This window comes from Argentina anserina, chromosome 1 (genome assembly GCF_933775445.1).
Source record: "Argentina anserina chromosome 1, drPotAnse1.1, whole genome shotgun sequence".
Lineage (NCBI taxonomy): Eukaryota > Viridiplantae > Streptophyta > Magnoliopsida > Rosales > Rosaceae > Argentina > Argentina anserina.
The window spans coordinates 13,630,975-13,643,614 of record NC_065872.1 but is presented as its reverse complement, the minus strand read 5'-3'; the positions used below and the strand labels follow the sequence as shown (position 1 = coordinate 13,643,614).

Here is a 12,640-nt window from a genome sequence, read left to right as displayed (position 1 = left end):
CGTCGATCTTCCCCAGAGCTAATCGCATGTTGTCCCTCCGAAGTCGCTCCGTTCTTTCGGCTCCGCCGCTGCTCCTCATCGACCCGCAGTCACCCCTCCGCCGCTGTCCCTCCGAGACGCCCTCCGCCGCTGTCCCTCCGAGACGCCCTCCTCCGCTGTCCCTCTCTTCCTGGATCTGCCTCTCCTCGGTGCTCTCTCTCCTCCGGTGGTCCGCTCCATCGACGAGACAATCCGCCGCTGTCCCTCCGCTCTTTCCTCTTTTTCATGAAGTTTCGGCGAAAATGCAAAACACCTTTACATATATCTACTCTCGATCCGACCCGACCCGGCCCTCTCTCGACCCGGCCTGCTCCAGATCTGACCCGGTCCGACCCGACCCGGTTCGACCAGATTCTGTCGGTGCATATTCACCGTCAGTGCACGTGCACCGGTGACAGATTGTTCTCATTTTTTGTGTTTTTTGCTGTCTAACTACATTATTTATTTTTCTATGGGTTCTGGACATGAAACTGAGGGTTCTCAGCTCCCTGAAGTTACGACCTTCAAAGTATCTGTCAAAAGTTCTGACAGTGGTTCATTTGGGGGCACCAAACTCAATGGAACCAATTTTCGTAAATGGAAACGACTCATGGCTGCTCATCTTCGAGGCATGCACAAGATGGGACATGTCACCGGCATCACTAAGGCTCCTAGTCCTGAGGATATTGTTGCCTACAACAAATGGGACGACGACGATGGTTTTGTCATGTCCATCTTGTGGAAAGCTATGAATGATGAGATAGTTGATCTGGTGGAGGCATGTGCTACTGCGCAGGCAATATGGGAGACACTGACTGGTTTATATACTAATGACTCTGATTTCATACAGGTTCATGAGTTAATATGCACATCTTTGGCCATACACCAGGATGGGCAACCGGTGGCGCATTATTTCACCAAGCTAAAAAATATTTGGGCTGAGATTAATGTGAAACGTCCTTGCATGATAAAAATCAAGAGGATATTGTTTGGTACCACAAGGAGAAGGAGCGTGAACGAGTTCACCATTTCCTGAAAGGTCTTGATGCCAAGCATACCAGTGCGAAAGGCGAATTGCTCCGAATGACCGAACCACCTAGCATACTCGTCGCTTTCACCTATATTCGAAAGGATGAGTCTCAGCATAAGAGTATTCTTCCGGCACCGGCTGTCATTTCCAGCCTTATTATTCATGCTCACTCTCCGGTACCACCCCTTCCGCAACCAACTTCCGCTCCCCTTCATCGACAAGGACCCCCACCAGGTTTCGGGAATCAGCCTCGCCCTCCTTGCTCTTATTGCCGTAATACTAACCATGCTCGTGCGACCTGTTGGAAATTATATCCGCATCTTAGGCCCAAGAGGCCTAATCATCGTCCCCAGGCAAGAGCAGCTCTTTACTTAGTTCCGGAACCCGATATTTATGGTGTGGTTGGGCATGATCATCATACTGCTGGCGGAGCACCTACAGCTTCCATCGTTGGCCGTAGTCAAATTGGTATGGCCTTCAATATTTCTCACTCTGTTAGTTTTGATACCTGGATTATTGATTCTGGTGCATCTGATCATATGACTTATGATAAATCTTACTTTACCGTATTGTCCCCTCCACCCGTACCCTCTGTTACTAATGCTAATGGTGAGGCATTCCCCGTGTTAGGGTCCGGATCCGTTCGTATTACTCCCACCATAGAGCTTCACAACGTACTCTATGTACCTACTTTATCTCATCATTTGATATATGTTCCCCAATTGAACGCTGACGCTCAGTGCTCTATAACATTTTTTCCTATGTATGTGATCTTTCAGGATCGTCTCACCGGACGGGTAATTGGTCGGGGGTATCTGAGGGGCCGGTTGTTTCATCTGGATCTGACATACGCAGGGGAAAACCAGGGGGACAGTCTCGGACCGCTTTACTCTCCACTTCTGACAAGCTAAGTGAAGTTTGGTTATGGCATCGTCGCTTAGGGCATCCATCTTTTAGTGTTATGAAAAAATATATGCCTACTTTGTTTATTAGTGTGGACGAGTCTTCTTTATGTTGTGAGACCTGTGTTTTGGGCAAGAATCATCGATCTACTTATTCTCATAGTACTTCTACTAAAAGTTTTCTTCCTTTTAAACTAATTCATTCTGATGTTTGGGGACCCTCTAAAGAGTCTACTGTGTCAGGCATGCGATATTTTGTGTCATTTATTGATGACTGCACACGTCTTTCATGGATTGTTCTTCTTAAAAATAAAGATGAGGTTTTTCCAGCTTTTCGTGTCTTTCATACCTCTGTCTAAACACAATATAATGCCACCATTCGAGTTCTTCGTTCTGATAATGGGGGGGGAATATGTGAATCATCACTTTCAGGAGTTTTTTAACACACACGGGATTATTCTTCAAACAACGTGTCCCTACACACCTGAGCAAAATGGGGTTTCTGAAAGAAAAAATCGTCATTTACTTGACATGGCTCGGTGTATTGTTTTAGTGCCCACATGCCTAAATACCTTTGGGGTGATGCTGTCATTACTTCCGCCCACCTTATTAATCGTCTTCCCTCTCGTGTCCTTCAAGGGAAAGTTCTCTATGAGGTGCTTGCATCTCATGTCTCATTACCCTCTTTTCATAATCTTCTTGCCCGTGTTTTCGGTGGTGTTGCTTTTGTTCATCTTCCACCACATCAGCGTTCTAAGTTGGATGCCCGGGCGGTTAAATGTGTGTTTGTTGGTTACGGAGGACATCAGAAAGGGTACCGGTGCTATCATCCCCCTACTCGGAAGTACTATGTTACTATGGATGTTACCTTTTTTGAGGACATGAGTTATTTTCCCTTTTCTGATACTGCTCTTCAGGGGGAGAATTCATATTTTGAAGAGTTGTATCATGGAGAGGGGGAGACAAGTGCGTCAGTTGATATGGTAATAGGTTCCGTTGAGATTACCCAAGCCACACAGGCACCACCTGAGGTCGTCACTCAAGAGATTCAGGCACCAGAAGCTGACAACACAACTGCCACTCATGACTCCCGTACAACTATTTATACCCCTGACCAATGCTCTCCTGGTACAGAATATCACTCACCTGAGGTTAGTCATTCTATTAGAGGTAATAGTAGACAATATGTTTTGCCAAATAGGTCTACTCGGGGTCAACCAACAAAAAGATATGAACCTACCCTTCAGACTAAAGCCAAGTATCCGGTAGCGAATTTTATATCTACCAAAAGATTATCTAAGTCATATGAGTCATTTGTGAATCAAATATCTACTGTATCAGTACCTAACAAAGTGCAAGATGCATTGGGAGATCCAAAATGGAGGAAAGCAATGGAGGAAGAGATGGAAGCATTACAAAAGAACAATAATTGGGAGCTTGTACCTCCACCATATGGCAATAAGACTGTAGGATGTCGTTGGGTGTTTACAGTGAAGCATAATCCAGATTGGTCAATAAGCCGGTATAAAGCACGCTTAGTGGCGAAGGGGTTCACCAGACATATGGCATAGACTATGATGAGACATTTGCACATGTTGCAAAAATAAACACTATCCAGGTATTTCTTTATGTCACTACTAACTTGAACTGGCCACTTAGGCAGTTTGATGTTAAGAATGCATTCCTTCATGGAGAACTAACGGAGGAAGTATACATGGATCTTCCGCCTGGATATGTGGCCGCTTCTCCAAGTAACTCCGTATGCAGATTGAGAAAGACTTTGTATGGTCTTAAACAGTCACCTCGTGCTTGGTTTAGAAGATTCTCACAATTCATGAGGAAGATTGGCTACAAACAGAGTAATTCAGACCACACGTTATTTCTCAAACATCAACAAGGGAAGGTAACAGCCCTAATTATATATGCTGATGATATGGTAGTTACTGGGAATGATACTGTTGAGGTGGATAGATTACAGAAACAGCTTGCCACAGAGTTTGAGATGAAGGACCTAGGTACACTCAAGTACTTCTTAGGCATTGAAGTAGCCCGTGGTAGTGATGGTATCTATCTGTGTCAGAGGAAGTACATCCTTGATCTACTAACAGAGACATGTATGTTGGATTGCACTCCCATTGATACTCCTATCGAGCAGAACCATCGGTTAGCAGAGTATCCAGATCAAGTCCCTACTGACAAACCTCGTTATCAGAGGCTAGTTGGACGTCTGATTTATCTATCACATACCAGACCAGATGTTGCGTATGCAGTAAGTGTAGTAAGTCAGTTCATGCATAATCCCAGCGAGGACAACATGGATGTTGTTGTAAGGATCTTGAGGTACTTGAAGTCAGCTCCGGAGAGAGGAGTAATGTTCTCTAATCACAATAAGATCCTTGAAATTTGTGGCTTCACAGATGCAGACTGGGCTGGAAATATTACATATCGGAGATCCACATCAGGGTACTTTACCTTTGTTGGGGGTAATCTTGTTACATGGAAGAGTAAGAAACAAAAGGTGGTAGCTCGATCTAGTGCTGAAGCAGAGTACAGAGGTATGGCTCAGGGAGTATGCGAATTGTTATGGGTTAGAAACTTTCTACAAGATTTGGGTATTAAACATAAATGTGCTATGCAGCTGTACTGTGACAACAAGGCAGCTATTGATATTTCACAGAATCATGTACAACATGATCGTACAAAACATGTGGAGGTTGATCGTCACTTTATAAAAGAGAAGCTAGACGCGAAGATCATCAGTTTTCCTTTTGTTCCTACAGAAGAGCAACTTGCTGATATGCTCACAAAAGGAGTATCTAAGAAAGCTTTTTATGACTCACTTGGAAAGTTGGGCATGGTTGATATGTATGCGCCAATTTGAGGGGGAGTGTGAGTGGAGGGTAGTAGATGAATGAAGAAATAGTGGAGGGAATCACGGGTAGTGGAGTGATTAGTGGAGTGATTAGTGATTAATGTGAATTAGTCTATATATACCATTATAACAAGTATATGCAATCAATCAATTCAAAGAGCAACAATCAGTATCTTACCACTAAATTACCGTTTACCAAGTCTTTCTCTGCTTAATTACTCCCTTCAGACAAATATCAAATCAAGCGAAATGTCTAAGCTTACAAATTATTTGGCCACGGTTTTGGTCATTATTCTGCATAGTTTATACCACTCATCTGCTTCTAGTGAGGAGATGACAACAAGTATATACAACGTTATGAAGTTTGGGGCTAAGCGCAATGGTGTAACCGATTCAACCCAAGCTTTTCTTGATTCTTGGTCTGCAGCCTGTGGCTACTTCTCCGATTCCTCTGAGATATATATATATATATATATATATAAAGGAAGGTATTTTCTTGGTGCTATGTCTTTTAAAGGTGACTGCAAAAGCTCACATGTCACTTCTCGGATTGATGGAGTGGCTTCACCTGATTACCGAGTATTAGGCAAAGTTAACAACCGGTTCAGCTTTGAAGGAGTTAGCGGGGTAACCATTGTCGGAGGAGCTCTCGATGCCAAGGCTTGTGGGCTTGCAAGTTAAGTAGCAAAAACAGCAACTGTCCTAATGGTGCCACGGTTAGTAACTATGCATTTAATAACTTAGCTCAAGTTTCCCGGTGTTTATATTGGTACTAATCATATTAAGTGTATATAATTACGGACTTTGAGTTTTACAAACTCTAAAACATTAGAGTTGAAGGGCTACTGTCATTGAACAGCCAAATGTTTCACATTGTAATAAACGGCTGCCAAGATGTACTCATTAAGAGCGTCAGAGTTAGGCCTCATTATTTAGCCCGCGGACCCGAAAAGCCCGCTGAGGCCCGTAAGCCTGACAGGCTTTTACCCGGCCCGGCCCGTGAGAAAGCCCGCCAAAGCCCGCATCCGTGGGTAAAGGGTCGGGCTTAAATTAGAGGTGTGAAATCCGGCCCGGCCCGCCAAAAGCCCGCAAGGCCCGGCCCGTAAAAGCCCGCCAAATAATAAAATATTATACATACATATTTTATTAGGTTTAGAATAAAACTATTGCATTATGAAGCAACTATATTAAGGAAATTTCTTGGGATTGATCGACACTAATAGATATGATCGGTATATATATTTAGTGACCCTGTAAAAATTTCATCCAATTCGGAACTCGTTTTACCGTCAGAATTTCCGGTAAACCGAAAACAACACTAATATGTCATAAGGGAAGACCCATTACCGAAATGCGAACACCAAAAGTCGTTTGCATATCTGAAATCACCTAATTTTTGTCACCGATTATGTGTGGTCGCACCAAGGAAACCAATTTGGCAAAGCCCCGGTCAAAGTGGATTTTAATATGTCAAAACGCCTTTTTCTTTGTTGACCGTAGGTACGAACGGTCAAACAATATCCAAAACGGACAAACTTTTTACGGGTTCCCTAAATATATATACCGATCACATCTACTGGTGTCGATCGACCATATTTCGAACTAGAGTTATTGATCGCCGAAACGTCAATTAATGTATCATAACCTTTATATTAGGTTTATATTAAAACTAACGCATTATGAAGCGACTATATGAAAGAAACTTGTCGGGATCAATCGACACCAGCCGATGTGATTGGTATATATATTTAGTGACCCTGAAAAAATTTCATCAAATTCGGACTTCGTTTGACCGTCGGAATTTTTGGTAAATCGAAAACACCACTATTATGCCCTAAGGGGGGACCTATTACAAATATGTGAATGCTAAAAGCCGTTTGCATATATGAAATCACCTTTTTTTTTACCTATCGTGCGCGGTCGAACTGAAGAAATCTATTTGTCAAAGCCCCGGTCAATGAGGTTTAAATATGTCAAAACGCCTCTTTTTTAGTTGACCGTTGGTACGAACGGTCAAACCATGTCCAAAACGGATGAAATTTTTACGGGTTCCCTAAATATATATACCGATCATATCTACTGGTGTCGATCGACCATATTTTGAATTTGAGTTGTCGATCGCCGAAGTGTCCACTAATGTATTATAACCTTATATTAGGTTTATAATAAAACTATCACATTATAAAGCGACTATATGAAGGAAACATCTCGGAATCGATCGACACCATCCGATGTGATCAATATATATATTTAATGATCATTTTAAAATTTCATGCAATTCGGACCTCGTTTAACCGTCGGAATTTCCGGAAAACCAAAAACAATACTAATATGCCCTAAGGGGGGACCAATTACCAAGATGCGAATGTGGAAATTTGTTTACATATTTGAAATCACCTAATTTTTTTCACCGATCGTGCGTTGTCGCAACGAGAAAACCATTTGGCAAAGCCCCGGTCAATGAGGTTTAAATATGTCAAAACGCCTATTTTTTAGTTAACCGTTGGTACGAACGGTCAAACCATGTTCAAAACGGACGAAATTGTTACGGGTTCCCTAAATATATATACCGATCACATCTACTAGTGTCGATCGACCATATTTTGAATTTAAGTTGTCGATCGCCGAAGTGTCCACTAATGTATTATAACCTTATATTAGGTTTATAATAAAACTATCACATTATGAAGCGACTATATGAATGAAACTTCTCGGAATCGATAGACACCATCCGATGTGATCAATATATATATTTAATGATTATTTTAAAATTTCATGCAATTCGGAACTCGTTTAACCGTCGGAATTTCCGGTAAACCAAAAACAACACTAATATGCCCTAAGGGGGAACAAATTACTAAGATGCGAATGTGGAAATTTTTTTACATATTTGAAATCACCTAATTTTTGTTACCTATCGATTTGGCAAAGCCCCGGTCAATGAGGTTTAAATATGTCAAAACGCCTCTTCTTTAGTTGACCGTTGGTACGAACGGTCAAACCATGTCCAAATTGGACGAAATTTTTACGGGTTCCATAAATATATATACTGATCACATCTACTGGTGTCGATCGACCATATTTTTAATTAGAGTTGTCGATCGCCGAATTGTCGACTAATGTATTATAACTTTTATATTAAGTTTATAATAAAACTATCACATTATGAAGCGATTATATGAAGGAAACTTCTCGGAATCGATCGACACCATCCGATGTGATCAATATATATATTTAATGATCATTTTAAAAGTTCATCTAATTCGGTCCTCGTTTAACCGCCGGAATTTCCGGTAAACCAAAAACAACACTAATATGCCATAACGGATGACAAATTACCAAGATGCGAATGTGGAAATTTGTTTACATATTTGAAATCACCTAATTTTTTTCACCGATCGTGCGTTGTCGCAACGAGAAAACCATTTGGCAAAGTCCCGGTTAATGGGATTTTATTATGTGAAAACGCCTTTTTTTTTGTTGAACGAAAATTCCGACGGTTAAACGAGGTCCGAATTGGATGAAATTTTTACACAGTCCCTAAAGCAAGGCCCGCCTTAGGTAGGCGGGCTTGGATCTTCGTATTTTTGAAAATACCCGGCCCGGCCCGCCAATTATTTAAATTTATTGAGACCCGGCCCGGGCCCGTCACTCATGGGCCGAGCCCTAGTCAGAGTAATCGCCAATGGCAATAGCCCAAACACCGATGGCATCCACGTCCAATTCTGCAAAATGTAGCAATCATCGACACCTCCATCAAAATCAGGGACGATTGTGTCTCCATTGGCCCCGGCACCAAGGACTTTTGGATTGAACGTATATTTTGCGGATCTGGCCATGGCATTTGGTAGGTAAAAATGTCTGCATGTGTAGACATGAAGATAATATGTTCATATTCATTGAAGTTGATTTCTCCGAAGTCTTAAGGGATGGAATTTAGGTTCTTAATGAGTTTTTGAGAGTGAATGATTAAGTCCTTACTGTTAATGTTGGTTTATTCTTCTGAAGGTGGGAGAAAAGATAAAACTTATTATTAACAAAAATTTTAGTTTGAAACTCATGTAATTAATCTCTTTCTTTTGGATAATTCAAGAAAAAAAAGTATCGCGATATATCTATGAGAAATCTCTATCATTTAGATACGATAAATTACATCAAAAGAATTTTACCGCTGAGCCGTATGAGGTCGGAAACTCTCAAGTACGGTTCTAAGGGAAGGAATTTACCCCCCTATTCCGACTGAGGGGAACAATTTGTTATTTGCGTGTCTCTGGTGAATACAGCATTGGGAGCCTGGCCAAAGACTTGGAAGAGGAAGGAGTCGAAAATGTAACACTCAAAACTGCGACTTTTAAGGGCACCACAAATGGTCTGAGGATCAAATCTTGGGCAAGACCCAACACTGGCTTTGTCCAAGGTGTTCGATTTATTGATGTCGAGATGATTAATGTCCAAAACCCCATTATAATCGGCCAAAGACTTGGAAGAGGAAGGAGTCGAAAATGTAACACTCAAAACTGCGACTTTTAAGGGCACCACAAATGGTCTGAGGATCAAATCTTGGGCAAGACCCAACACTGGCTTTGTCCAAGGTGTTCGATTTATTGATGTCGAGATGATTAATGTCCAAAACCCCATTATAATCGATCAAAATTACTGTCCACAACTCCACACATCCTCAACTGTCCTGGTCTGGTAAGAAACTAATGAACTCGATTATGCCCCAATCTCTAACTTTGCTGGAAATTCAACGACATGAGAACTGAAGCACATTGCCTTCATATATCAATAAGCATCAAGTGTCAAAGTTAGCGATGTACTGTACCAGAACATTCGAGGGACATCAGCAACAGCAATCGCAATTAGGGCTGGACTCGGTGCCAACGGTTCGGTTTATGAGCACTAACCGAAAACCGACACCGAATTTTCGGTTTCATGTTTTCCAAAACCGAAACCGAAAAATATACATAGAAACCGCGGTTTCGGTTAACCTATAATTCGGTTCGGTTTCGGTTTTGTTTCGGTTACAAAACCTAATATCCTTATTGACATTTCATACTTGACTAGTGAAAATAAAAAGATTAAAAGTGAAGGAGTAAGCTACAAGTTCAATACTTTAATTAAGTTATATTCACCAAATATCAAAAACTCAAATATTAAGTAAACAAAAATAGTGTTTTGCTAAAACACAACAAGTTAACCAAAATAAACATTAAACCCCATGAGTTTCATCACCGGATGTTCAGACTTGTCTTAACATGAGGGCTAGTTGACAAAACCCAAAAACATTACATTAGATCTCTGCATGCATAATTGTACACATACAAAAATCAAAATCATATATTACCTTGTACAAAATCACATATCTATACATGTATATATTTATTACCAAATTTATGTTTTACATAAGCACCCAATCGATTACATATGTTCATCAAATACAAGTTATAACCTTAAATGTCAATTCTCGGTTCGATTCGGTTTCCACCGGTTTTTTAAAAGCATGAAACCGATAACCGGCACCAATTACTCGGTTCAGTTTGGTTTCCGACACCGACGCGGTGATTCCGTTCGGTTCCGGTTTTTCGATTTCGGGGCGGTTCGGTTATTGCCGGTTTCAGTTTTTTCGGTGTCAAAAAGTCCAGCCCTAGTCGCAATAAAACTTGATTGTAGTACAGCAAATCCATGCAACGGAGTAAGAATCGAAAACGTGAATTTGACTTGCCGGAAGCAGGTGGTTCAGTCATATTGTACCGGCAAAAAGGCCGATTTGCACCCTAAACTTGGTCATAATTGTCAATTTGTACCCTGAATTTGCATTTAAGTCAATTTACCTCCTAAACTTGGTAAAAATTGCCGATTTGCATCATATCCGTTAAATTTAATGTTTTCCATCCAATTTTAAGTCACATGTCATGCATTTGAGGGACAATATTGTCATTATATATTTATTCATATTTAATAATGAAATAAATTAATAAAATTACTTAAGATGAACACTTGTTACAATTTTTTTTCGAAACATGTTATTGATTTATATATTTATTATTTTACGTGATATAGTATGTTAAAAAATATTAGAAAAATATAAATAAATACATTGAAAATTAAAAATAAATGTGTGTTCTGGTAGAATTACTATTCTATCATTGTGTGTGTCTTTGCCTTATTAGGTTTCCTGTTAGAGATAGATTCGCATCTCTGTAATAGATTATGACTCCGAATCCTAAGGGATTGTAGTTATGTAATGCCTATATATAGGCCCCATTATCAATAATTAAATGGTTACGTTTTGTTCCATTACGTCGTTATTATTCTCGTTTCGATCCTCCTCCAACAATGTGTACATATATATATATATACACAACACACTATATTTGAATGGGTGGGTATGTTGAATATATAATTCGAAGTAGGGTTAAGTATGTAGAAAAAAGATGTAAATAAATAATTTGATTAAAAAATAATCCTCCTTTTAAAGAATATTTGTATTTGTTTTTAAGAAAAATATAAATAGAAAATGACAACATTACCCCTCATGTGCATGACATTTGACGCAAAATTGGATGAAAACAGTTAAATTTAACGGATAGGGTGCAAATCGGCAATTTTTACCAAATTTAGGAGGTAAATTGACTCAAATACAAGTTTAGGGTGCAAATTGACAATTTTAGGCAAGTTTGGAGTGTATTTTGTCAATTTTGCCTATTGTACCAATGTTGATGGAACGAGTGTTGGCACTGTGAAAACAAGCAGTTGTTTGACAAGTTCAAGAGGGAATCAGAGACGGAGTAGATAGTACTTGTACATATATCTACGTGCAGATGCATATTACAACTGTTAGGATGGGCTACTTCAAGTCTTGTATTACATGTTATGCAGTGTCACGACCCCAAATTTTTCGAGTATGAAACTCAAATTTCGAAGTCATGAAAAACTCTAACAATCTCAATAAATCGAAATTATTTTAATGTCACAACGAATCATTTCTGAGTTCAAAATACAACTCAGTCAAAACGATTATTACAAACCAAATCTATAATTCGACATTATAACATATAGAAATGTATAAATCCTCACACAATCCTCACCACAAGTTGAAAATAAATCACTTCAAGTCCTCTGAGTGGTCTGTCAAGTTCCGCTAATCCACACCTGCGGAATTATCCCCTACACCATCGAATAGGTGCATCGGGATTGTAAACACAAACCCAGTAAGCTTTGCAGCTCGTATGAGTAAAAACGACAAATACAACTCGCATAAGAGTATATACGAAAATCCACAAAATGTCAATTATAAATGCACTCATGTCTCATTAGAATGCCCATCTGGTTGTCGAATAATGTGAAAATATACATGCTCATGAGTAGTTGGGTAACCTCTCTGTTTACCCAAATGCATTTATAATACGGGTACTCATGAGCGATGGTACACCTCTGTTACCCCTCATATAGTACGTTGCCGACATTGGACAACCACCTGTTATCCAATATTAAAAATATGGGTCCTCAAAGCTGATAACCCATTTGTTACCTCTTATGCAGTACCCCGGCAGACAGACTAGAGCTCTAACTGTATCATAACTTTCACCCAGCCAAAGGCTAGGTTCTGACATGCCAACACGTCCGAAGACAAAATCACGTCCGAAGACAAAAACACGTGCGAAGACAAAAATATTTTAACAAACTCCATGTTAAAACACATACAAAAATCATCACATTATATTGTACAAATCAAAGCAACATGCTCAAGATATAAATCTCAACACCAATATGAACTTATTCACAATGGAAATTACGATAGTATATAATATAGCA

At 39.9% G+C, this 12,640-nt stretch overlaps 1 pseudogene; it reads left to right on the top strand.

Moving 5' to 3' along the window:
* Nucleotides 1–5,071: 5,071 nt before the first annotated feature.
* On the top strand, nucleotides 5,072–9,728 carry LOC126802255 (polygalacturonase-like; annotated as a pseudogene).
* Nucleotides 9,729–12,640: the final 2,912 nt, after the last annotated feature.